Raw genomic sequence first — 23,173 nt, forward strand, 5'->3', positions numbered from 1 at the left:
AATAGATGCAAGTAAAACACAGCAGAAAATAAATAAAGTCACAGACTAGCGGTCCTGTTGCTCGATTTTCACCTGTAAAGCAGGAGTGGCGTAGGCGGAGGTTTGCCCTGGTGCAGGTGTGCCGCAGCGGTCAGTGGAAGAATCCGCGAGTTTCTCTGTGAATTTCCCATTACGTCGTAATGCACTCGGTGCTTGCTTGGAAGTTTAGGGGTTTTTTTCGCTGTAAAAAGTTTTCTTCCCACGCACAACGGATGCTAATGTTTTTGTTACTTTTTATGGAATCAAACTCAAAATAAGGTCAGTACTTCCAAGCTTTAAACGCTGCGCGCTCATACTCTCTCCCGCACTCCATATATTATCCATTGTTGATCTGTTGCCAGGAATGTTGCACTTGCTTATGTCACTGTCATGAGACATTCTCGCAAAAAAAATCACGGTTTTAGTAACGCAGTAACGCAGCGTTCCTACGGGAAAGTAACGGTAATCTAATTACCGTTTTTGCAATAGTAATCCCTTACTTTACGCGTTACTTGAAAAAAGTAATCGGATTACAGTAACGCGTTACAAGTAACAAGTAACGCGTTACTGCCCATCTCTGGTTATGACTCTGGTGGTATCTCGGAGTACTTGTCACCAAGTTATAACATTTTAGCAGCTGATATAAACTAAGCTAATACTCTTCAGTTGGTCTTAATGTGACTTAAACAATGTGTTAATTCAGACAACACAACATCAAGGTGGCTGCACAGACAACTTTCTGATTAAACAGACTTACTGTGCACTAACGTTGCTATACTAAAATTGTCCATTTACATAGCATGTTTTGATGTCGCTGACCCATGTGATAGCAATGTTGAAGGCAGATAATAACCAATAAATTCATTTATTGGTTCCATCATTTTCCAGAATACCCTTGCAATGAGGATGATCCTGTCGCCTAGCAACTCCTGGAGATAAAATTGGACAGCAGCCAAGCGTGAAAGTCATTCCATAGAGTGAGGTAAAAGAGGATACCATCTTTATCCTTCATATTATTGCCTATTGGATATTTGGTGCCCTTTAATGTTAAATATTATAATCAAAAGATTGAAAATTGCATTTAGAGACAGATCTAAATGAAACCAGAAAGAATTACCAAATGAACCTAAAAATAAAAATAAACCTCAAAAATAAAATAAAGGAAATGGATTCCTTCAATATATATAAAACTAACCTGGTGAGTGCAAGGTGCGACGATTTCAGTCTTCGGTCATATGCTTTATCTCTTTTTGCACTATAATTGTTGTCAGTGGATTAGAACCTTGCTGTAAATACCAAATATATGATTACAATGCTTTCAAAATCTGTTTGCTGAAGCACTGCAAACCACTAAAGTGCATTTGTCAGTGTTTAATTTGGTGCATTGCCTAAATGAAAAAACGTGCTTTAAAATCTGCTAAAAATAGAATATGATACTCAAACTGGCCAGGGACAACGATTCATTAATATGCTTTCTACTGTTTGCACTCTGACATGCCATTGGAAATGCTAGTACTCCAAAACTTGTCAGCTTTAATACTTCAGAGACATGGGGTGATGTGTCACAGATAAACTGGAGTTTTTGCTGGCCAAGTGTAACGTAAATGTTTAATGAATGCGTGTATCTATCACATGCTTCTTTATTTTAGTGTAAAATAGAAGTTAAGGACAGTTTCAAAGTACTTTTCAAGAAGTTGACTGCCTTTCAATGTAGATATACCTTAATGGAAAATTAATACTATTTACTAGACTTATCTGAAAACAAGTGATAACATATGATACCATTATGACTGTTGTAAGTCACATGAAAGCACTCAATAGCTGTCTTTACTTTAAAAAAACTGTCGATTTCTGCATCATAAAAATCCTACTGTACATACTATTTGCAGATATTGCACAGTTTAGCTAGTGCTCAAGTGCTCAAAGTGAAGTTCGAGAAAGAAAAAAGGTTCTTTTATGCAATGCAATTTGTCTTCATTCATATCTGTTTAATTTGCGTTGACAAAATGATCATTAAAAATGGCCCAGGGTTGTTTTTATGCGATTGTGTTGCTGCATTGATCACCGTCCAAGTGGTAAATTGATCTGTTTTCTATCTTCTTTTATTTAATAATGCAGTGAATTAAAACTGCCAGAGGGCGGTCTGTTTTCCACTCATTTCATATTGTTTCTGGTTGAAAGTGATGAAAAGGCTGCTATAGGTTTTAGGGAAACTTGCAAGATTAATTTCTCTGTAGGTGGAACCAAACAACAGCTATCTGAAAAAAAAAGTTCAGTTAATCCAAAGTGCTGCAGTGAGAATTTTAACAGAGATGAGTAAGAGAGGTCCTATATTTCTTAAAATGGCTTCTCTTCACTGGTTCCCTGTTAAATGTAGGAGCCATTTTTGGGTTAATACCTTATGTTGCTGCCAGAGGTCACCTTTTTCTGTTTTCGTATGGGGTATTTATGGTAGACGCACATAATCAGCGTCAGGTGTGTTATTAATCGCAAGAAGGCAAACAGTTTGTGACCGCTGCGCTGTTATGTTAAAAATTGGAATAAAGACCAAACAAGATAAGTACTATTGGAGTTATTGGACTGTTTAATTAATTCATGCATACCAGTGACATTGCGTCACCCCCGTTAACAAACACCTCAGTGGCTTCAAGCGTAGGCTCAGCCTCTACATCTAGAATTGAACTCCTTCTCCTCAAATATAAAGTCTTGAATAATCAGGCCCTATAATACCATCACTCTGACAGAGCACTTAACTTTCAAACTGACGGCTTACTTGTGGTTCATAGAATTTCTTAAAGTAGAATGGGAGGCAGAGCCTTTCGCTGTCAGGTCCCTCTCCTGCTCCCAGTTTGGATTCAGGAGACAGATGCTCTCTCTAGTTTAGACTCAAAGCTCTTCTTTTTGATAAAGTTTATAGTTCAGACTGGATCAGGTGACTGTAAACTTTCCCTTTTCCTCAATTTATACCTGAACAGGAAATCTACTTTGAAACCTACAAGACAACTGCAAAGCCCTCTGAACCCTATGCAATAACCTTCACTGTCAGATTGCTGCGGAACTTCCTGTTATACCTTTTGACACACTGAACACTTATTTTCTACTCACCCTTTTTACACCCCATCTGTTTCTATACTGGCTGTAGTTCAGGAAGTAGCACAGCTCAACTACTAATCGCAAGGTTGGTGGTTTGATCCCCATCTGTCTCCATGCCAAATATCCTTGGGTAAGATATTAACGCCAAGTTGCTCTCCAATGCATCCATCGGAGTATAAATGTGTATGAATATGTGTGTGAATGTTATATAGAAAGCACTTGCATAGAAAGAAGTGCTTGTGTAAATGGGTGAATGAAACAAGAGTGCTCAGAGTAGAAGCGCTATATAAGAACCAGTCCTTTTACCATACTGATGCAACATATCCTTACATTTTGTCTCTTCCCTGGGTTGTATTTTGTTATGTCTTCGTACGCTCTTCCCTTTCTTTTTTCTCTCCCCTTCCACTTCTTTCCCTGTCCCGCCAGCACAAAGCGTTTACTCACAAGGGATCGTCTTCTTCAAATTACAGTAGGGTCTTAACCTTGCAGCATAAAGCGCCTTCAGGTGACAGCTGTTGTGATTTGAGACTAATAAACCTGAACTGAACTGAAGTTACTTGAGGTTTGATCAAAATGTAAATCTGTATCCTGGGAAAATGGGTGCTGTATTTCTCTGAAGTTTCAGCTTTGCTGGGAAGTCACATGATGCAGTATGCACTGTAGATACCTGAAACCAAAGATGACCCAGCTGTGAGTCAGTGAGAAAGCTGCGGGGTAATGGGTAAATGCACAGAATTAAAAGATTATTTTTTTGGATGGATGATCTATTATGGACCTTATCTACATATTTAAAAAGTCCAAATCATGGATTTTGCAACAAATCAGTGTACAGAATCATTATCAGATTCTGACTCCAAATTTCCAAGCAACCATTTGGCACAGTCAGCTCATGGCCCTACACAGTTAATGTGTTTTTGTCAGTGGGAAAATTCCAGTGCTGCACTGCGTCCCATGTGGTTGTGGTTTGGGTGAGAGGCACAGTAATGCGTTTGTGACGCAAGAGGGAGGAAATTGCAGAAGCTTCCTGCACAACTGTGCTTTTGTACCACTTCCAGGTGGATACCAGGCAAATATAAAGTCAAACAAGACCTCTACAATTCAGCCAGAGAGCTGGATGTTGAAGAAACAACACAACCTGAAGGCTGGAAGGGGTGGTGCATTTGTGAAGCTCAAGCCTCGTGAGATCCCTGAAAGCAAACATTGTGTGCTACAGCTTCTTTAGATAAAGTTATTGAAGACATACACATGTGGCTTGATGTTCTCCTTTAGAGCAGCTGGGTTTAGGGAAACGTTCTGAATGTTTTAGGATCAAAGATAAATCTGGAAGTTATTTTGAAAGAACTTAATGTGGATTTTACAGGGAAATTACAAGTTTGGTGGGGTTAGGGGTTATTTATAAGTCTCTGAGAAATTGACTTTTTACGTCCTCCACATAATAAAACAGTACCATGTTTTTCTTACTTCACTACAGGTGATTATGAAGGACAGCATCAGTTTTCAGTAGGAGAGATATTGCTCACTAACCCCCCCCCCCCCCCCCCCCCCCCACACACACACACACACACACACACACACAAACCTTAACTATTTTCATTGTGATATTACTAAGTCACAGGAGAAATGGCTGGTGAATATTTTCAACCATGAGCTGATCAATGCCACACATGCAGATAATCATAATATTCATTTTTTGCAGAGATTTGTGGATCACATTCTAAGAATGCACTACCTCATTTGGTGGAAATAAAGATTTCTAAGTTAGAGCACCACAGACATCACAGCATAAAGTCATGAACACTCTCTCTGTTACATTACTGTACATATCTTAACTTACTGACAATATGTGAACAATGTAAATAAAAGAATAATCTGAGAATATTGTTTGACAGAAAAATTTGCTGTACATGTAAAGTAACATATAATATGCTTGTCGTGTGACAGTAAAAATCATTATGCAAAACACTAGTAGTCATTAATAGCATTACTTCAAATTTAGCACAAACCCTCCTTGGAATTAAAGATGCATTTTAGTAATGAAACATTAAATGTCAAAACATTCTGTACACTAACCCAACATGTTTTTGACAACAACATAAGAAATAAGTCATTCTATTCATGACTCAATTTCACACAGTTGTCTAAGTAAATAAAATAATGAAGTGATGATATTTTATAACCAAAGGGTCAAAGGTCAGCTGGAACTCAATATGAGGACAAAGAGATGCTGATACAGGCGAAGGAGGTTATGACCAGGCTGCAAAACTAAAATTAACATGTCAGTGAGATAGCAAAAACTTCAAGAGTGGTCAAATTCAACAATCTAGTACATTCTGTAAAAACAAAATTTAATTTATCTGGCACAAGATAATCCAAATTTCATATGTCCAAATAAGTATACCACATCATTTGTCAAACACGCTGAGGCCATGTGTTATGGCATCGACGTGTATAGCTGCCAGTGGAACTGAGTCACTAGTGTTTATTGATGATGTAACTGCTGATAGAAGTAGAAGGAGGGATTCTAAGTGTGCAGGGCCATGCTCTCTCCTCAGATCATCCAGCTGAATGCTACAAAACTAACTGGACAGCAATTAATGGTACAAATGGATAAAGATCCAAAGCACACTGCAAACGCATCCCAAGAGTAAAGAAATTGGATGTTTTCAGTGACCAGGTAAATCACATGATCTCAGCCAAAACAGTATAGTTTCTATTCCTTTACTAAATACAAAACTGCAGGCAAAGCGTAAACAAACAAACCAGGGAACCTGCTGCAGGAAAAGTGTGACAAAGCACCTTGACTGGGTAAATGCAGTATTTGGGTTCCAGACTTCAGGCAGTCACTGAATACAAATAATTTTCATCCCAAGTATTAAAAACAACACTTATATTTTAAAAATATGTTATTTTGTAAAATTATTTTTCATCCTCTTGGATTATTTATATAAAAAAGTGTGGTAGTGTACAGTTTCCAAACAATAATGGATTGAGCCATGGATACAAACTGTAACTTGACCTACTAAGCATTTCAATGTGCTCAAAATTATTTTGTTTTTGAGAAATGAAGTACAGTTCTGTTATTATTCATTATGAAGATAATATATTAGCTTAATTATTTCCAGTATAAGTATTTTCCCAGAGGGAAACAAATGTCAGACCATGGCACTGTTAATAGCTGCATTCTCCACCCAGCTTCAGTATACAGAAAACAAAACAAACCATTGCAACATTGTTATTCTTAGTTCATTTATTTTAATCACACAGGGGAGTTTTGGTTGGTAATAATAGCCAGTCACAATGTGCCATCTGTACCATTGCAATTTAGGTGTTTAAATTTAGCTATTCAGCTGCAGATCACAGCCAAACATTTTCCATCTACGTCTAGATATTCATATGGCTGTCTTCATTTAATATTTTGCTCAAGAGTTTTCTATGTATAACACAATCCTAAATAGCTGCTGGATAGTAAGAGTAAGAGACACCTTTGGGGTGGGGGTCGTAAGTTCAATTCCCACCCAATAGCCAGTAAGGGTCCTGGCTAGACCCCCCATGCTAGAAAAAAACCCAAAACAACCCAAGCCCCGGGTACGTCTGTGGCTCGGACACAAAACATTTCACTGCATGTTGTACTCTGTATGATTGTGTATGAGATGAATAAAGCTTGTTTGTTGAAATATTTAGTTCAATTGTTAAATATTATCATGAGGTGGTGTTTTTTTTACAGTAACACTGCTTTCACCAGATTCACAAGCTGCATTGAGTTTTACAGGTCAATCAACAAAGACTGGCTTGATATGGTTTTGTCTTTTTGAGTTTGAGCAGGCTGCTTGGTGCATAATAAAACTGTTCGAAACAAAGCTTTACAATATCTCTCTGATGAATCTTGAAAACAGCTGTTTTTGTATGAAAACACAAGATCATAGCATAAAAGCATCATTTCAATGTGATTATGTCATCAGAGAATTATAACTGTGTGATCCAGGTGTGTTTGTTTATTAGATGGTTACTGGCCTTTCAGGTCAAGTCCAAGTTGTATTCTAAACCTCTGGCTCCATCTGGTGTTGGATCATATTGAAATTAAATGGAACTTACTGTCTATGGGAAAAAAAGAAAAAGACAAAGAGCACCGTGTACAACTGTTGGACTAATGCAGTATTTGGGGCACAATTAGAGCAACTACATTTCATAGGACATATTTTATTTTGTGTTATAATACTGTATATTAGGTATGTGTATTTGTCTTCATTGTTGGGACCCTTTTTCATATACTGTCCCTGTCAAACTCCTAGCCACCTGAGGACGAGTTTTAATTATTCCAGATTCTTGACACCACTGAGTATTCCTAGATGTTTGTCTGTATTCTTTAAGTTAAGCAGAAGTGAAATTAGTAGTAATATGAAAGCCCAAGAAAACAAAATAGTCTTGATCTCTACTTTGGTATCTAGTCTGAATTCACAGTAATATAACAATATAGAAGGCTAATGGAATTAACAGGAAAAATACTTAGAAATGGCAAAGAGTGATGTTTTTAGAGACAGCTCACAGTGGTTCGAGAAGCAGCTCATTAAAATCTATATCAGTGATTGTTTTAAATATAACAGCTGTCTGTAATATAAACCAGGATTTGAATCATTTTGTTCTCCTGCCAAATCCTGACATCTGAGAGCACCAAGCAAAGTTGGACCACAGAGTGTGTGAGAGAGAGGAGCTCAGTGTATACTGCGTACTTTGGAAAACATTTCAAATTACAAAGCAGTAGTCATCTACAGACATGTCACTTGTTGAGTATCAAGAGATATGTTTAAAATATCTTTTATTGTTGTTACTAAATACCAACTTAAATAACTAAAACTCAATAAATTAAATCATACTGATGAGTGAAAAAGTACTTGAGTTGTAAATTTGTGTGATTTACCTGTTATTACTCAATTAGCACAACTACACTCCATGTTTTAAAGTCATTTAGACTTCTCAGTCTGACGCTGTCACAGAAAACTGTGATCTGTGTGTTTGCCACAAGGTGTCAGCAAAATCTTAGGGGAGACAAATGTTTGCAGGGAAAATGAAATGATTGCTGAAATGACAACGAACACGAGTAGCTAATTGTAATAAAACAACAGGAGCAGTGAAGAATTGCTCATTCACACAAGTAAGGTCACAAAAACACTCACAGTCATCTGTCTAACAATCACAGCTTAATACTGCATATTTAGAAGACTCAACAATACAAATGAGTTTGATTAAAAAAAAACAACAAAAACAAAAAAAACCCCAAAACATCATAGCAAACAATGTAACACCACTTTTAAGAAACATCTACTGTTATTGTTTTTGTCCATTTTTGCCACACTATAAAGGTATAATTTATATTCATTATGAATAAAATGTGAAATCTTTAAATGAATTTTGAGTTCACCTTTGCACACAGAACTGTTGTTTTCTCCTTAATGAGGATTGATTACTGAGATGATTATAAGATTGCTGCCTGGTTTTTTTTAGAAAATGTAATGATCAACGAAAAATGCATGACCTGTTTTTTTTTCTCATTATTTTTCTTTAACATTTCACTTTAAAGCTTTACATATTTAAGAAGTTATGGGTTAAATATATTATCTGCTTTCTAAACACAATGAAAGTTTGGTTTAAATATTCAATAAAAAGAGATTTTGTAATATAATCAACTCAACCACTTAAGAAATTATTGTTCATGTTTATGTCCTTACATCTAAATATGATCTGCACATTTGCACATATTGATGTCAAAATAACAATAACCAAAGACAATGTATGTAGTAATTTGATTTTACTGCTGGATATTATATCTTTGAAAGATTGTATCTGCATGCTACATATAACATGAATATCAGTGGTAAACTAGACTTTTCTTGACAAAATGCTGGTAAGATTTCTGTTATCAACAGATGTAGCTACAATATGTCAAATGAAAATGGCCAGTACATGATAGTGCAGAATGAAAATTAGTCAACACAAAAAAGAAAAACAAAGAAAGCAACATAAGTCTTTTGCCTCAAAAGTTTAGTATTTTCTGGCCTTCTCGTTTAAATAAATAGCTGTAATTCCCAAATAAAACGTGTCTAGCTTGCTGGCTGAATTCTCTATTCAAACCATCTGTTTCCTTCTTTTTTATTCTCCCCTTAACTTGCCTGACTTAACAAACCACAGCCAAGAGGATCCATATCATTTCCAAAGGAATTTAACCATTCACAGCCTCTAAAACTCCACCTACCTCTAAATAATAGCACTTTTTTATAGCCTCGCACACACACACACACACACACACACACACACACACACAAACACCCTTCAATGAATGTTAATGCAATATGGTCACAGCCTGGCCAGGGGTGGGGATTGACTTGTTTCCAAACGCTTAATTCAATTTGTCATCGCCATTCAGGGAGGCTCAAGTGGTCTAATTTGTGTTAATGAGGGGTAATAAAGTCATAGGCTCCTATATTACTGCCAGGGGGGTGTAAGCAAGTGTGTGTTAATGGTGAGTGTGTGCGTAGGGTTGGGGGTTGTAGGTATGGTATTGACTTGCTTTGGTCTCAGGCGGCTTGCCTGGCTGTTCCTGTGGCGTGCCGTCCATCAGGACACTGCCACCCCCTCTCTTTCTCTCTATTGTACCCCTAATTAGATCGCCTTTGTTGGGTTAATGCTGCCGCCATCTGGTCAGCCGTCCAAGGGTGTCAGCCGCAGGGTTGAGGTGGGGACCCCAAAAGAAGGGTCTCTGTGGTGAGGGGGCCCTTCTCCTCCCATCCTCCTCTTTGCCCTCCCCTCATTCAATCCCTCTGGCCAGGACCATCTTCCCCCTTTGGCTGACACCACAAGGACCCTTTCACACTTGAAGGAATTAGTGAAAGATTGATATCTCCCACTCTGTGTCAGGGTAAGAGGGTGTAGCAACACAGCAGTGAGACTTTCTCCTTGCAGCCTTCATATTGTGTTCCCCATATGAACTGCAGGAGTGCAGGTTTCAGAAGGCAGATAAAATGTCAGTCTGAAAGGTTATGAGTTGTAGTTTTGAGTAGCTTTGTAGTAAAATAGGCAACAAGAGAAAGTTGTGGTCACACCAGGCATCTGCCAGGGGTTTAAGTGAGTGAATGTCTTGCAGGTGGTGCTGAAAATGTAAAATAAACCATGAAAACTACCAAACCTGTTTTCTTGAAATGGCATTTATCTATAATGCAGTTCTAAAATGTACTGAATAAATATTGTTCATTTGAGGGATACCAAACAAAACAGTAAATTGTTCAATAAGTAGATACTTAAATTGCTTCCATGAAAATATATATGACTATTATTAAACTTTAGTCATTATATTTAGAAGAAGAAGTTTACACTTTCTCAGCATAGTCCTGAGGAATAAAAATGCAGTCTGCTCCTATACATAAAATCTCAGGTGTAATGTCTGTGAAATATAAGCATTTATACTACAGCATTAACTCCAACATTCACTTTGATATATACATGCGATTATGGGGGTTTAGTCTCATGGGGAAATTATAGTTCATCAGTGGTACAGTAGTGTATTGGCAGTCTGTAGGTAGCTTCACCCGCCTACCTGCATGGATTGTCTGTTGTCAGATGGGGGCAGTATCCCAAATATGTGGCATAATTGGTGTATTGTTCAGCGCATGCCTGTTTTGTTGTTGGTTCATCAGCTGGCCACAGAGGAGAGCAAAGTTACAAGACAGAAAGAGCTAACATGAAACAAAAACAAAAAAACACCAACTGCAGCCAGTGTCTGTACTTTTCATACTGTACTTTTTGATCTTTTATGATTCTTCCATTCCTGGTGAACTCCACTGTCCCCACCTATTGTGTTTCGGCTAAAAATGAATAAAAAACTAATCAGCATTTAACTGACACAGTGTCATCCACGTTCAGGCAACGTGAAGTTTCGATTTTAGAAGACTTAACAGGAGCAAATTTGCAGTGGGTAGAGTTTGAGCCTAGGCTTAAACCCAGGTAAACCCCTTACTACTTCCCTACTCTTCTGATTGCACTGGTTTTCTTTGGGAGGTCCAGTTTCTCCAACTATAGAAAAACATGCTAGCTTAAAAGTTTTACTTCCTGGTTAAATAAGGGTTAAAAAATATCCTTCAGACGTGTATAATCTCCATCATACAAAGAGTGGAAGAAAACTTTCGTGTTGTTATTCTTACACAGATAACAAGTGGAAAAGTTCATTGGCCTTTGCTTTTTTTTCTTTTATGTGCTGCTATTGTTTAACAAGAGAACATGGGGGCAGTAATTTCATTTAAAAAGAATACAGGATTTTTCAGTATGGATATTATTCTTGTTATTGTAGCCATAATAACAGATTCATAATACCTTTGCAACCCCCAAGTGCACTGTAAAAATCTGGAAAATACGACTCCACTGATATAGACATAGTTTTTGGACAAACAGGAATTTCCTATTGTTCTATTGTAGCTAATTGCACAACTATCTACCCAAAGGTCATTTTCCTGTTAAGTCTGTCAAAAAATATATTATTTAGATTTTTGGTTTACTTACTGAGCATAACTGATGTTCATCTGTTTTGGTATGTATCAAATACCTTTCAGAACACCAATAAATAAGAAGATAGCAGCATTGCACAGTATTATACACTGGCACTACAGAGGTGCAGGAATAATGTGGCATTCCAGTAGCTCAATTTTTTGATTGTTACTGATACTTTAAAGGTGTTTTATAGGCTGTTTTTTGTTTGATTCACATCAAGTTGCTACACAGATCAAGACCTCACATCTCATTCTACAATTCCAGAATCATAGAAATGGCATTTGCTGTAGCTTCTTTAATATATTTGTGTTTCAGGAATGATTGAAATGATACCACAGACCTGTCAATAGTTTGACTGACAAGTGATATCTGCTGTACTAAACAGACCCAATAGCAAAAAAAAGAAGAAAAAAAACCAAGATACCCAGCAAGGACATTTTCCCAGTGACACTTTACTTGTTCCGTTAATCAGTGTGTTTGTTTTGTTGATAATGTTTGTGTTAGTGCACACATGGACATGTGTGTTTGATGGAGGGTTGTTAAGATTCTGTTGTTGATGTCTTAAGTCACCCTGCCTCTCTCTTTCAAGCAGAGCGCACAACCCTTACATGACCCTGAGCAGTTGGCTGACTGAAACTCCTTCACGCCTCTTTCATCCCACCCAGAACAACATCGTCCATCTGCCCCCCTGACAGGCCAGGACGCATTCTGCAGTGTGTCCACAGAGACATGTACTGAAGTTTACATGTCTACGAGGTTTTTGGTGCAAATTCACTGACGAGTGGAAAGAAGGTAAAAGAGAAAAGACAACACAAATGAGCTTTGGCCTTAAACGAATACATGCCAAGTCTAAATGATCAGTTCCTGGACTGCGTCTGACATGTGATGACAGTCTGTTTACGTTTTCACATTTTTTTTCACATCTTTTTAATGTGCAGGTAGAGGTATTTCAGTAACAGTTTGGACTGTTTTTCATGTGTTGAGATGTTTCAACTGACTGGCATCAATAGCAGAAACAAATCAGCATGCTGAGAAAATGTTTAGACCATCTGCTTCAAAAGAAGTTAAAGTAACAACAGTGACACAATGACTAACTCAGCAGCCCGCAATGGATTTATTATATTAAAGAAACAACTTTCTTGCACAACTGGGTGATAATGCTGTGTATATATTCATCAGGAATAATGCATTCCAATCGTGCTTTGCAGACTCTAAGTTTCATTCCTTCCTCCCTTTCAACACATGTCCTGTTAAAATTCACAAAACACAGGAGAGTGAAACTCCAACAGCAATCAGCTTTGAAATGTATTATTTTAGCTGTGAAAGTTTTTCTTGGAATTATAAACTTTGCATAACTTCAGAGCAACTTGGGCCTAAATTCCCTAATCATGAAAGTCAAACTTCATTAAAGCATTTGATTTATCTTTCAGTGTTCAGTCAAGTTTTTTTTTTCTTCCCAGCCACATGCTAAGCACACCCTTCGTGTAATGGTCTTATTAAGAGGGAGGTGGTTTCCAAGCAAACTGGCCCTTGTCTCCAATAGTGAAATTAGGCTTGAATGACATCAGATACGATTAAGGAACTTATTAGTTCTTGTCATGTTCTTGTGGGTAATACAATAAACATGGTCCTCAAATAATCACAACCAGCAGTGCTGCAATCATACTAACAACTGAATTTCCCTGAACAAGTATATCTAAATTACACTGTCTTACCTCAGCTGGACTTAGTGTTATTATAGGTGTCTTTAAAACAATAAGTGTGAGTTTTAAAGGTGTTAAGCAAGACTTCAAGACTGAAACCCCCCCCAAAACATTTTCATAGGCCCTGCACAAATGGCATTTTTATCCATATACACACTGTCAAAATATGAGCAAAACACCAAATAATATGTGTCATCGACACTGTAAGCTTTAATGAAATCAACTGAGTAATGCGTTTTTAAGCTGGATTGCATTGCTAAAAGAGTCCTTAAGTTAAAATGCATGGTTTTGAATTATATGGGCTCTTTTCTAAAAGTAGCACTATTTTATAAACAACAAGAGTAAAATTGTAATCTTTTAGCGTATTTTATTACAGCTACATGATATGATTAGTTGTAATAATATATATCATGTATCTAGAATCATTAATAGTATATATTGTAAATCTTTTTTATTTCTGTACATTACTTGATCAAGTGTGTTCATTTTATTACAGTGCAAAAGAAAGCTAAATCAGTGGAGCTCAGAATTTTTGTATATATAATCATAAAACAAAACATTTTATGATATAATGCAGCACCTCCTACGGGTACCTTGGAGTACTGCAGAAATGCTTTTTGATGCAACTGGAAAACTACATTGCTTTATCTTCTTTTTAAGCGATTGTAATTTGCTTAAAATTTATGACCCCTCACACAAAGAAAATGCCATCAAGTACACTTTGAGTGTGAAGCCAGTTTCTGATATCACGTGAGACAAAAATCAAGAAAATTGATTTGTAGTTGAAATGTAGTGAAATGACATAAGGAGTGACTCACATCATTTACATCAGGCATCCTTTTTTGTATTAACTCCGATCAAAACAAAGCAAAGCAAAATAGCCTTTTCCAATACATAAAAAAGACTTTATATATTAAACGCCCTAAATGCTCGTGTTAAGTAGAAAAGCGCTATATAAGAACCAATCCATTTACTATGAATCATTTACTTTGATAACTGCAATGGCCCAACTGTCACCAGGAGAGAGCACAAGCTCGTTGTTTAATAAATCAGGTATTGATGGGACAGTGCTGGATTTATAGGTTTTATATAGATTTATATAGGTATTTTCTTTGCTACCATAAAACATTTTGACCTCTTTCTGAGATATTTGGCTAAACAATACCAAACAATACTAATACTAATTAAAAACACAGTGTTCTATGTAATATGAGTGCAAAAAAAAATAAATCCTTGCCAACAGTTACACAACTCAGACCCAAGGTTTTGAGATCGTTGAGCAAGGTCCTCAGAAAGCGTCTTTACTCTTGTGCAGACACACACACAGAGATACACACAAAGACACACTATCTCAAGGCCTTTATGGTCTTGTGACGCTTGCAGGGTTAAAATAAACGTTACCGCTGAACCATATTGTACCCTCCCTCCTCTCTCCATATCCTTTATTCACAGCCGCGTAATTGGTAGTCAATTTGAGCTCCCCCTTTGCCTATTGTGGGCACATTTTGCTCTGACAGAGTGCGGAAGATTAATGGCTACGAGCAGCCAAGGGAGGCTCGCCTCAGCAAGCATGAGCGCCCTAAATTCATTACACCAATTTCCCCCTGTCCTGTGCTCTCCTATACTTTCACCCACAAGAGAGAAAAAACGGGGGAAAACAAGAATGAAAAGGGATAAAAGCAAAATAGTCAGATGGTGGTGTTGAAAGACTGAAAGAGGTGAAGAAACAAAGGATTAAAGAGATGGCTGCACATTAGTGATGTTACCCAGGTCGCACACACACTCTGGCACTGAGGAGTCAAAAGAGAGGTCTGATTTGTTTTAGAGCAGGGTGTCGTCTGTTTAAATTTTAGTCTGTGTTGACTGCTGAAGTATAGTTACAGGGACTGGCGAGGCACCAGTTCACCTCCCACAATCTGTATCTTTTTCTCCCCATTCTTTTTTTTTCTTCATTTTTTTCAAGAAACAAAATATGTGCATGCACAAACTGTATGGAACTGTAAACCCAAACTGTGTAATTTAACCGTGAATCTTAACACTTGCAGATCATCCTTGGATCCATTTAAATTTTAGAATGTAACCATTTTTTCATAAACTACAGCAGCTTAAAAAAACCTTTGAATTCTTTTTTTGTCGTTTGTTGTTTTTTTTGTTGTTTGTTAATTTATTTCAATCGTGTAAAATTAATATCTAAATGTTCATACTGTTGCTCTGCTTCTACAGAATTGCTGCATCAACATCTAGTCGACATTAAAATGCCTGTCAGGATGTGAAAAAGAGCTCTCTTCCTGTTCCAAGTATTTCACAAGCATTGATGGCACATTTAGATCTTTGTCATTAGCCATGGATCTGTTGGCATCAAGGCCTGGCTGGCTCAGATGAGCAGGAAACACCTTGAACTTGGGAATGATAAGGCTGACCTGTCCCCATTTACTTGGGCCGGCCCATAATTGCAATGATTTATTTCTCCTGTCAGAGCAAAAGGGGGTGCCCCCAGTCCCCCCTCAGCATTTGTTTCCCTCCCTCCTTTTTCCTCTTCTCTTCAGTGTTCTCTTTCTGGTTTAACTGAAATAAAATTGGAATTTATATGTGCATATATATGTGCGCTTGCATTTCTCTGTGCTTGTAAATGCTCCAGTACGCCTGAATGCATGCAGCTCTCTGGCCTCGACAACCTATCAACACAGCCATGTGCTTGACAGTCAGATGCTCTGTGCCCCGGGCGATGGCACCATGCCCCAAGGACTCGCAGGGACTGCTGGAAAAGGATCTGTCTTGCAACAGGGCCTATTTCATTGTCCCCCAGTGACAGACCTTGTGTGGACATTGCCCTGAGTGGATGCCACCAGGAGTTCAGCTAGGCCTAGTTCACCACAATGAATCTGTCTGTCACATGTCATTTCCCCCTGGCTAACCTAACCCACAAAGCAGTGACCACCCAACTCCCTTATGTTTCTGACATTTTCTGTTCTGGTATTGGGACAAAAAATAGAAGGAAGTTCTGCAGATTTTTCTGATTATTTTCTGAATTCAGTTTTGGAAATCCTAACGACAAAAAACAAGAAATAGAAAGACTTTTGAATGAAGTCACTCTGCAAGAATTTGGACCTAAAATACTCCTCCATCAAACCAGTTTCACTGTGGAAGCTAGCACCAATGTTTTGGTTGACAGAAGACAGATCAAAAGATTTTATCATGTTATTTGCACAATATAAAGGGATCTTGAATTGTCTTGAATCCCCCACACTTTGATGCAGAAAGCCAAATGTTTAATTATTTATTTAGTTTTGCATAATTCTTCTAAGTGCAACCAGTTATTGCTAAAATCTGCAAAAAGAAATGTTCCCTATGATTGTTAAATGGATTGATTTCATTGCTGCATCTGTTTAAAAGTGAGGTAATTTAAATTCTTATATACTATTTAATATCCAGCATCACAGGCTATAAAGCATGTTTGCTGTGGCTGTCCTGTGAGGAACTCTGGAAAAAAAAAAAATCAGTTGGGCATGGGCTCAGAAACACAGACTCTAGGCCCTTTTCCATTAGTACCAACTCGAATCGGCTCACTGCGACTCAACTCGGATCGACTGGCTTTCCATTACAATTTAGTACCTCCTGATGTACATGGTCCTTAGCATGGCAACACGTCCGAGTGTTTCGCAGCATAATTAAAATGCGACGTGAACATTACAACAAAGGTTGATGTCGAGGCAAGAATATACCTGCTACTCAGTCTGTGGCTTTTCGTCAGACTCTGGAACATTGTTTTTTGTAGCCGTTTCCCCTGTATCTATTCAAAAATAGCGGTTGAGTACTGCTACGGACCAGCCAATATTTGGCATGCAGTCTGACAAGTCTTACCAGAGTATGACATGGTAAACTGTCAATGTGTACTGGGAGAATTAAAACATGAATGTAAAATTAAGTGTGAGTGTTGGCAAAAGAGCTGATTAAACCTATAACATTCAGAGTTTCTCATAGATGCTAGATCTGTTAAGATGCTTAATCACTGAAGCACATTTTTGACAGAATGCCACTGACTGTGTATGTACTGTATGTAAGGATGGGAATTAAGTTGTTCAGTTCCTTGGAATTGTTAGTCTGCATGCCTATTGATTACACTTAGAGGTTTCACTTGCAAAAAAAGAAAGAACTGCATTTTGCTGCTAATAAAGCTTCAGCCTTTTGCAAGTATCTGCACAGACAGCAGGCTAACAATAATCTAGCCAGAGTGACGTTAAAGCTGAGAGAGTGCTGACCCCAGGTCAGCAGACAAACCCTGAACTTAAACAGGTAACAAATAGATGAGCAGTCAGGCTGCAGTCTTAGCGAGTGTAACGATTACTTTACAGTCCCTTTGTAGTAGTTTTCATTTTTGCGTTGTGTAGTTGGCTATGTGGTGAAAAGTCTTCTTAAAACTTAAAGATCTTTAATTGCTGACTATTGTCTCTGGAAGCAGGCATAACTCTGCTGGTAGCTTCAGTATCACTATAATCTGTAACATGTCTCAATTTCATTTATGTGTCCATGTCTGTTAACAGTGGCTTGAGCTTGTCAAACTGAGAGGCCAGCAGCTGTTGTTGTGCGTTGTGTATTGTGGATAAACCTCTAGTCTTTGATGAGAAACTCATGGGAGACCAGCATGTTAGACAAGCGGCTGCTAGCTCTATTTTAACTGCTCTGAGTTACTATTCAGTTACTGTCTGCCACCTGTGGAAATAGAGCTAGCATTAGCAAGTAAACAAGCTTCAGTGATTTATCAGTGTAACAAGATTTCCTGTTACATACCTTGCCAGCATGAATAATTTAGAGAATTTCTGTGATGTGCGTGTGAAGTAATTAATAATTTATTTAGCAAAGAATCCCCTTATAGTGGGATTACTTTGACAGGAAAGATAATACCTTGATAAGCAAGCTGAACAGGTGCAGACTGCACCAGCATTTTTCTGATTAGTATCTCTGAGAAAGGTTACTAAATTTAACCAGCTGTCTTACTAATACACAACCTTTTCTTAATGTTTTTACTCTGCGTGTCGATATCCACAGTTAACCAGTCACACAGTGCTGTACCTTATGAATATATGTAATACACTTTCTTAAATACCAAGTCGTATTCTTGGATAATTAGACCTGGTCTCATCTTCAAAACTTCACAGTACCATAGCACACTTTTAGAGCACTTCTCTCTCAAACGGTTCTTACTTGTTGTTCCTAGGATACAGAATGGGAAGAAGAGCCTTCAGCTTTTAGTACTGTCCTCTGTGGAACCAGCTTCCAGTTTGGTTTTGGAAGACAGACAGCCTGTCTACATTTAAGATTAGGCTTGAAACTTTCCTTTCTGATTAAACAGATATCAGGTGATCCTGAATCCTTCCTTAGTTACACTACAATGGGCCTATGGGGGTTTCCATGATGCCTCAATTACAGCAGATGGTCTGCCCCGCACTGAACCTGGTTTTGCCAGAGGTTTCTTCCTGTTGAATGGGCGATTTTCCTTCCAACTTTCTCCAAGTGATTGTTCATAGGGGTTTGTCTGATTGTTAGGGTTTTCTCTGTATTATTGTAGGATCTTTACCATAAAATATAAAAACTTTGAGTTTTGACTGATTTCCCTCTCTACCAATGAAATAAAACTGAATTGACAATTCTTCAGCCAGGAAGAAATGCAAAACAGTGAAGATGTCCAGACAGTAGACAATGACCAAGTGACATGTTTTAATTGTCTAATTTTTCTTGTTAAACTGGAATGAAAATGCATTTATTTGTCTGTGTGCGCATCTTTGTGTTTAAAAATATGTATACATAAAATACACACAAAAGCTGTCCGATAGCTCACTTAAAGGTCTTTAAGAGACCAGTTCATGGTACTGATTATGTGAGTGTGTGTGTTCAGTGTAATCAACCTTTGATGATGGCAGTTGAGTGCAGGATGAAAACTTTCATTCCCAGGGTGAATTCACTTGTCCTAGCCTTCAAAGTTCTTGGCAGATTAACACAGCAACAAAGCCGTGTGATTCGGCCTGCCGTGTAATTAATGTACCTTCTTTGCCTCACAGTTTCCACTCTGCACCTGTTCAAAGCCAACAACAAGATCTGTGTCCATGCCAAGGGTTCTTTGGAGAGAAGGTGACAGTGGGGGCAGGTGCACAGGTCAGAGCAACCCCTCAAACAACAAAAAACTGCACACCATTCTCTTATTTTATGCTCTTTTCGACTTGTGCAAGAAATTGAGAACCAAAGGGGGTGGAAGGTTTTAGGGGGCACTTCCAGGCCAACCAGTAAATCAGTATAGGCGAGATAGATTCATTGATCGGAAAGCAACATAAAAGGCCTCCATTGTAGTAATGTAGACAAGGTGCGCAGGTTAGCTTTTCTGCTGCTCACAACTCTATACCAAGCAAGTCTGCAAGGTTCTACTTAACAGCATCTTTTGCAGAGACCTGGAATCAGAAGATGCTACAAATGGTTTTCATTAATGTTAGAACTCACTAGACCTCTGGAGTTGGGAACCATGGATGAGTGGGAGACGGTTGGGGGTTTGGGTTGTGAGGTTTATTGTGAAAGGTATGGCCAGAGCACCAGTGGGTGTTGCAATGGGTAACAGCAAGTGATCATAAAGATGTCATGAGAAAACCTTAGGAGACAAAGTCTCAATTTCAGCCAAGGTGCTGCCAACCAGATGTGGAGCTATGGAGAGGCAACTGCATCATAACCTGCCCATCCTTCATGCCAAATCTGAAACTAACAGGCAGAACGTCTGAGCTCTTTTGAAATGAGGGCCAAGAGGTGTCCAAACTCTTAATGATCTACAATTTATTACAAGACCATCCAGAAAGGAGTAAGAGGTCGAAGTTTGTCCGGTGAAACATCTCTTAATCCCCTGTTTTTTCTCAGACCTTCCCATCACTTACTTTTTATTCCACCCACTCTCTTTTCCCTGCACCTGCTTAACACCTTGACTTCATTTATGACCTTTGTCAAGCTGTTGTTAACTGTTTCACATTTCTGTTGCCTTCATAGAGGTGCAGCTGGCTGAGCAAACAAGGGTTGCATGTGATTTTGGTGTCTTGTGGACTTTTTTCCTTTGCCTGGAACACTTTCCATCTGGTGAAAAAATTCAGAATCAAATAGTAAATAATAAAATAATAATAATAAAAAAAAAGCTACATGCAAGAGCAGCACCAGTACAGCTGTTGTTAAGGGTTTAAGTTATATTACTAGTTTAAAACATACAAAACCAGAACAAAGTGAATAATATGACTAGCATTTTAAGGCGTGGATACCCTAACATCACATTTCAATGCACAGGATGACAATTAGGGTGTTTTTCACATACAGTCCAGTATACTTTAGTTGACGCCTCTCGCGAGACCATAGCTAAACGTTCTCTACTGGTGTCATCTCTTATAGCAGATAAGAGAAGCTGGTCTTCTAACATGTGGTTCCACTTATGAAAAAGTGTACTTTACCAAACCCCTGATCTTACCCTTAACCTAATCAAGCAGTTTTGTTTGTCTGAAAAGTGCAAAAATATGAAAATCCTATCCATTAGATAGAAATTAATTTGACCAGTGTCACATGCAGTTTCAAAACACCAAGAAGACTTAAAACTAGGCAAGGCAAGGCAAGGCAAGGCAAGCCCAGTCTGAGGACATATAAACAGTCTGTGGTCCAGGAAAAGAATCACTACTGTATGTCACAACTGTGACAAGTGGGAATTTGGGTTTTCTCACTTTACCCCAAAACTATGACATTTTTAAATACACATTTAAACTAATTACTGTGACTATGGCCACGAAGAAATATAATAATTATTTAAAAGATTAAAAACAGGCTTATCCCAGTTGTAGACATGATAATATATGGGATTATTAGTTTTGCATATTTATTATCACACCTTTATATTTTTACATGTTCCCTGAACAATATGCAGTAAGAAAAGAAATCCCTTTCTGTTGATGTTAAGTGAAAGTTGTGTTTGACCTGAAACTGACTTAGACCAAGACCAGATGGCCTAATTAATAACAATAAAAAAGGCCATGTGAAACAAAGCATATGGACTGGAAATGTCAAATTCTAAGGGGATTGCTCTGGCTTTCACTGAGGCAAGTGTGCAGCCAAAACATTAAATGGAGACAAAATGTGAGCAAATTTGTATCCATAATATAAAATTACTTTTCCTCATTTTAACCCACCCCTACCCCCGCTCCACTCTTTTTGCTGCAGCCAAATAAGCCTCTGAGGCTTTGCACAGTCGTGTGCAACAGAAATGCAGTGATGTATATGAAGAGAGAGGTAGAGGAAGGGGGGGGGCTACAAAAAAAAAGAATCAAAGAAAATATCTGGCACGGAGATTTACAACCCTGGCAAAAACTTTCCACTGCTGCTTGAGCAGAAGCAGCAGCAGTAAGTGTTTTGAACCTGTGGTCTGACAGCGCAGGAAGGGTGGCAGGGCCGCACGGAGGGGAGGGTGCCTCAAAATGGCTTTACGACTCTTGTTATCAGGTCTAAATAAATCAATAAAAATCCCACTTAAGGGAAGGTAGCATATTTCATTTATTCAGCTGTTATTGATAACTTCAGGCCATTTGGCCCGCCTGGAGTTTTATACTTTAAAAGTCATGATGCTTCAATTTGTATAGATATGCAGGTTGATTTGCTGCAGGTGTGGGGTTTTGATGTTTGAAGCGCATAAACATGTGGTGTGAAATGGCTGAAAAACTCCACTGCACCCTGTGGTAATAGCAGATTGTGAGTGGTGTTGCTCAATTTTTCTTCAGTTAGCATTTTTTAATCTGAAAACCAAATTAAGCAACACTGTTAAACATGTTTATTAGATAACCCAGTAAAATTGAGGTGGAATGCTGAATAAACAAAAGCAGGAAAAAATAAAAAGGTTTGCAAAATATTTTGACAGTTTTTTATATTGTGAAATTGTTGTGGTATGTTACTCAACTTTAACACACCATATCTTATGAAACATGCACAGACACTTTATTGTGTCCACCTGTTGTACTGTCTTGATGATTTTTTTTTCTAGTGTTTAAAAAAAAATCCCCCAGATAACCGAGGAGATTAATCATACATCAAAAAGGAAGCTAAAAGAACTTTGAGATAATAATTGGTGTAAACTAGTGCATTTACATTTGATAAACTTTACTTGATCTAAGAACTTAAAAATTAATGGAACTACCACTTGATGTGAGACTGAAGCATGTAGGAAACATATGCATCTTGTGAATATACCCTTCTGTGTACATGTCTGCCAGCAAATATGATTTCATATGGTGTATGTTTGTATATGTCCAACATCGAACGTAACACATGCCTTATCCATTACATCTGTCTCCACTTTTTACTTTAGCTGTGTTGGCTGCATTTACTAGTGTTAAACACATGCGTAGTTCTGAGAAAGAAATATAAACTGCCTGTTCCTTCCTTTCCATATACTGTATTCATTTTAAGGTCCACTCCATTATACTCATACTTACAGAAATTATACCTAGTTAATATGCATCATACTAATCCTGAGTTCAAATTTTTTATGCCAATAATCTACCTGATGGTGTGATATATAAATGCAAATTGAAAAGTATGCATTGAAACATCAAACAGGTTCAAAAGCATAATTGCTTATTAGCTAATTTCCTGATTTTTCTCAATCTTACAAAGGGTGTATAATGGGGCAATCTTCACAGTTGTGTGGTTTTTTTTTAAAGTGTGTCAGAAAGCAAATATGTGTGAATATGAGTAATGTGAAGGGAAAGACCGATCTTTGGTATTCTGTAAATTACAGCCTCTTGTTGTTTTAAGGCATAAGGTGGTGA

At 37.9% G+C, this 23,173-nt stretch overlaps 1 long non-coding RNA gene across 1 annotated transcript; it reads left to right on the forward strand.

Moving 5' to 3' along the window:
- Nucleotides 1-905: 905 nt before the first annotated feature.
- LOC143413627 (uncharacterized) lies at nucleotides 906-15,862 on the forward strand. Its single transcript, XR_013094244.1, has 3 exons — nucleotides 906-1,000; nucleotides 12,236-12,435; nucleotides 15,570-15,862. It is a non-coding gene; the product is annotated as an uncharacterized LOC143413627 (long non-coding RNA).
- Nucleotides 15,863-23,173: the final 7,311 nt, after the last annotated feature.

Source organism: Maylandia zebra, linkage group LG2 (assembly GCF_041146795.1).
Source record: "Maylandia zebra isolate NMK-2024a linkage group LG2, Mzebra_GT3a, whole genome shotgun sequence".
Taxonomy (NCBI): Eukaryota; Metazoa; Chordata; class Actinopteri; order Cichliformes; family Cichlidae; genus Maylandia; species Maylandia zebra.